Genomic DNA, 5142 nt, shown 5'->3' with positions numbered 1-5142 from the left:
TACGATACCAGCTCTGTCTTAATCGTGTGTGCCCTAGGAGGAAGGCCAGAGTATACAGTCAGGGAAGGGTTTGGGGTGGTCGGGGCACTCCATCTATGCAGTTATAGGGAAGCCATCATCTCTGGTTTTGGGATTTGGGGGAAGCATTCATACTTCAGTAGGTAACCCTTTACCTATGCCCTATAAGGAAGCCCAATGAACTCCTTGGTTCTGCACAATGAGCTTTGGTGTAATTGTGTTTCAGTCTGTGATTAGGACCTGCAAAAGAGGTGCAGACACTGTCTATGTCTCTCCTGGAAAATGAATCTTAGCAACAAGAGGATCAATATTTCTGCCTGTTTCTGTTAAAAAGTGAAGAAGCGACCAGAGGGCCAGCATTCTTTGTTCTTCCCCACCCCCACACATACACACCCTCTAGCTTTTAGGTAGCCATGCTCCCTGTGTCCCAGAACTGTAACAACAACCACTTAGAACCAAATGGTGTGCACAAAGGTCTCCGTTCCACTGCTCCAGCCCACCATGCTGATCCCTGAGAGAACAGACCCACTGTGGGACAGTAGGGGGCACTGTGCTTTCAATCCTGTGGCACTGACCATAACCACACCCACGGGAAAGAGGAAGTATTGATAGCTCAGTCTTCTGGAGTCTTCTTGTCTTCACACAGTCTTGTCTGGGTCTCATCTATTGCTGCAGTTACTTCCCCCCACCTTAGGTTTTGCTTTGCTTAAGTAGGTCAAAACTTTAAAAGCCAACACCTATGATTGTGATTGGGGTGTAATGGCCAACAACTTAAATATTGATTTAAAACAGTCATCTCCAAAACCAGGATTATGGAGCAATTCCAGAGCCACAGTCTCAGCTGCCACCAGCTTTCAAAGACTTTCACCCCATGTGGTTGCATTAACTTTTCTCGGGAGACAGGAACCATTGTCTGTTCGCTCCAGATAGGGCCCAAACCACAGACCACAGTGACCATTCCGTGAAGTCTAACTTGTCGACCACTCGAGTTCGTTGGGCTTCTTCACAGAGCATGAGTTATGGGTTACTTTCAGGATCAAGGGGGACACCCTACCCACAGTTACACTACCACAAAGCCCCCTCCATCATAGCCAATGACTTCATGGAAGCCTCATCCTGGGGTCCCCCCTTTCAGTTAGCTTTCTGTTTCCTTTATTTTTAGCATCTCCCAAGGCCGTTTGCAGCAGGAGAAGGTCAGTTGCAATTATGACTGGACTATCGATCACTTGAGGATCCTGGGACCTTCCCTTCCTTGTTTCTATTACAGAATCAATAACCACATGATCACTACCATGGGCCTAGGTACTTTCACATGTTTGCTTAATTAGTTGCCATGACTACTAGGGAAAGGCAATCTCTACTTCAAACTAGAGGAGGGATGATCAGGTTATGCCAAGAGGAGAAAAGCCATATACAAATTAGCTCTTAATCCATCCCTACTTACTCAAGACAGGAACACAGCCCTGAGTAAGAGTAAATATGTGAGGGACTGAGTGACATGTAAGTCCATCCAGTCATTGATAACGAGGCCCTTTGTCCTGGGTCGAGGTTGTACCTATCTAGAAGCAGGAAAGTGTTTTTCTAGAATACTAAAAGAGTGATATGGCCCAATGCCAACCTGCTAACCACGTTAATGACTGTAGCGCCTGCACTCTGGGACAGTTTGTGAGCTGGGCAAGGGGCTGGAGATTGGAACACATACACACAGAGAGACACGGGTCATCCTTGAAAAAACATGCCCCTTTATTGTGTTCCAGAGCAGCTTATATAGTACCTTCCCTGACCAATGGCCGCTCCCTAGTTCTCGGGATCCTGCAGCTGCAAGTCATCCGAAAACACTCCCATACCATCAGGAACTCCTGAGGGTCTCATGCTCAGAGAAGCTGCAAGGACAGGAAAACAAGGTGTTTTGCTCAGAGCAGCTGCAAGCATAACAAGTTGTTTACTCCAGCATGCAAGGGGGTCACAGGAAATTCAGGGTCTGGGGGTACACAGTCCCCAACAAATAGCAGCCACCTTATCATTTTTACATTGACCACTACGTACTCATTTCCTACTGCCCTAAGAATTGATTTAAATTATGTACATGCACACATATGCATGTACTAATAAGATAATGTTCTTCACAGGCTTGAGTATTACATGCTTCAGAAGGAGCGAAGTTGAGAAAACACTGCTTGTCACCTTTAGGATGTTAGACCCTCCCCTAAGTTCATAAGGACATAGACATATTCTCAATGGAAAACTCAGCAGTGAACTGTATTTCCTATCAAGAATAACCAATTGCTATATAGATAAAAAGTCATCTTAGTTTTTTTGTAACCCTACAGAAAGATAGACAAACTCCAACCTAGGTATCCACACCGCTTCCTGCCTTATTTTTGTACTTCTGAATGCAAGCATGATTTTTATATCATTAACCATTTTTTAGAATACTGATAAGTTGTTGAGATCAGGTTCTGACCAGATCTGAGCTACTCCATACTGTGTAAAGCAGTGGTTTCTCAGACTGTGTCTTGCCATGAGAGACCCCATCTTTCAAGTGTCACCTGGCTCCATTTGGAAGAGGAAGGCTGACACTGTGCCTGGGTGGTCACATGAAAGGCACCATCTGTCTAACACCATCCACACAGGAGAGACTGATCAAATGGCTATTCCTAAACTGAGGAAGGGTACCACCTTACGACTCTGCCAGAGTGAATAAGACTGTAGGACATGAGCATATTTAAAGCACATCAGGAGAAACAGGCCAAGCACTTAGTAGATGCACCAAACCGAAGAAAGACTGGGCGCCCCTCCTCTACAAAGAGGACGGTACAGATCACTGTGGTCGTGGTGACTTTGCAGACCTGTCATCTAACCCCATGACCAAAGGAGAACTCTTGACAGTTCCAGGACCTTCAGCTCTGCTCAGCCCTTGCTGTAGACACATATTCCTCTAATTGCTATCTCCTCAAATTTTGTTCATTTGTCTGAACACGCTGCCCGTCCATCTCCCTGTTTGGTCGTGTGGACTTGCTTTTGCCCTTTGCCCATCTGACTCTTACAGCTCAGTCCTGACCCAGGAGTCTGACTCTCAAGCCAGTAGCCAGCAGCTGCTCTTGCTTCTTTGGAGTTAGATCAGGGCCCTTGTCTTTGTAATGCAGACTCTATTTGCATTTCTGTTGGCTTCCCTGCTTCTAGGGACTTTTAAAAACCTCTTAAGATCTATCTAGGCCTCTTAAACCTTCACAGTCATTCTGAAACCTATGCAAATACTTATGTAGAGACAGAATTGCTGTTTGATGTGTAATGTTTAATCTGAAAGTTAATATTAGTAATCAAGATTGGAATAAAAAGAACCCTTTGTTTGCCTCATCCTGGGCTATTGAGCAAAGTGGAAGTATCTAGTAAATTGCTGTCATTAAAATCACCATACTTTGTGTATTAATTGCTATTCAATAAATGTTGACCTTGGGGAAAGACAAATGTGTTTATCTGTTTCTGATATAGCATGCTGATGACAAGACTATATTACAGAAACAGTATCAGAACTTATAGGGCCTAAAATATATACTATATAGCACTGTCAACTTTCCAAGCCCCTGAACTATAAAATATATGATGAAGAATATCACTGATGAAATTACGTACAAAGAGTTCTCTATTATTCCTGTCAGTCCGTGATAATGAAGTATAATAAGAAATAAAATGGGTAAATTTGAGCATCTTCACTGGTTTCTTTTCTGATTCTGTTATAAAACACCATGAGCAAAAAAGCAAGCTACAAAAGAAGAAGTTTACCTGGACATGAAGTTCCTGGAGGCCAACTTGGTGGAAGGCAAGCAGCAGGCATGGTGGTCAGAGCAAGAAACCGAAAGACCCCATCTTGAACCACATGCGAAAGAAGAAAATAAATTGGAAATAGGTAAGACTTCAGATGCTCCAAGCCCACCTCCGTGCTGTCCCTGTTCCAGAAAAACCATACCTCCTAAGCATCCTCAAACAGCGGCACCAACTAGGTACCACATTTTCAAATATTAGAGCTGATGGGGCATTCCCCATTCCAACCTTCGCACTATACCTTAAGGTTTTATCTCTTGGACTTCTACTTATTAACAATTAGTCAATGGATGTTCATATGAAATATTTTGTGTTTAAGTTGGCCAATATTTGAGAAGACCAACAATCTTCACGTATGTCCAGCGCCTACCCCCACTCAAACTCCACTATCCAAGCCTGTTATCCAACTCCAGTGCTTCTGAGACCCCGCTCTGCACACTGCGGCTGCTCAACACCCCTGTTGGTCCTGATCTCTCAAGTTAGATTTCAACTTAGAGTTCAAATCTTCTTCCAAAGACAACGATTTAGAGTGAGCTGGGAAGGGTCTCTCTGACACTAGCCTGTTCTAACGTGACAGTGTGTCTACCCAACGGAAGGAGCTGTCAAATGTCCTCCCTTGCATGAAGTTAGACAGACACCCTGTCATCTGAAGAACTGAAACTGAACACTTGGTGACAAGGCCAGGGCTGGAGCACAGCCAGGCTGACTCAGTCCAAAGAGACTCTACTTTGTTCTGGTGCTTCATTCTAGTTTGACTAATTCATTTGACAGGAGATGTGGATTTTCTTTTCAGCTTGAAACTGGGAAAGATGATGTTAAGATCATACTAAGTTCAGGGATACTGGGATTCTAAGGTGGCATCTCTTACTAAGACCCGGGGACACCTGGCACAAAGCTTCTCAGTGTTTTATCCCAGCTCCCTTGTTAAAGAATTGCCTTTGGGTATTTTTTAACTTTGGGTACTTTTTTCTGACATATTGGGTACTATCCCGGTACCAATATGTCAGAAATTAGAATCCCTTAGAGTGTAATCCTAGGCTTATTCCTATAAGTACTAAATTTTCAGAAGTACTGACTTTAAAAGTGAATTATGGTCTTTAGGGTTTTCCTTTTAATTCAGGGAAGTTATTTGCATGAACATATGATAACTCAAGAAAGAGGATTAATTCCAGACACAAAGCTCAACTTCCCATAGCCCTATTTTCTACATGACTGACAAGCTCCTTCCCTGGAAAGCCGTTCTTCCTCCTTGTCCATCGAGTGCAAAGTTCCATGCAGGTAAAGATCACCAGACCTCCCACA

The 5142-nt window shown here is 43.7% G+C and overlaps 1 long non-coding RNA gene across 1 annotated transcript; it reads right to left on the bottom strand.

Moving 5' to 3' along the window:
• Positions 1 to 1740: 1740 nt before the first annotated feature.
• On the bottom strand, positions 1741 to 4442 carry LOC125416830 (uncharacterized). Its single transcript, XR_015003957.1, has 2 exons — positions 3802 to 4442; positions 1741 to 1901 (listed from the first exon to the last, which is right to left on the bottom strand). It is a non-coding gene; the product is annotated as an uncharacterized LOC125416830 (long non-coding RNA).
• Positions 4443 to 5142: the final 700 nt, after the last annotated feature.

This window comes from Myodes glareolus, chromosome 10 (assembly GCF_982192425.1).
Source record: "Myodes glareolus chromosome 10, mMyoGla1.1, whole genome shotgun sequence".
NCBI lineage: Eukaryota > Metazoa > Chordata > Mammalia > Rodentia > Cricetidae > Myodes > Myodes glareolus.
This window is presented reverse-complemented; position numbering and strand designations above follow the sequence as displayed.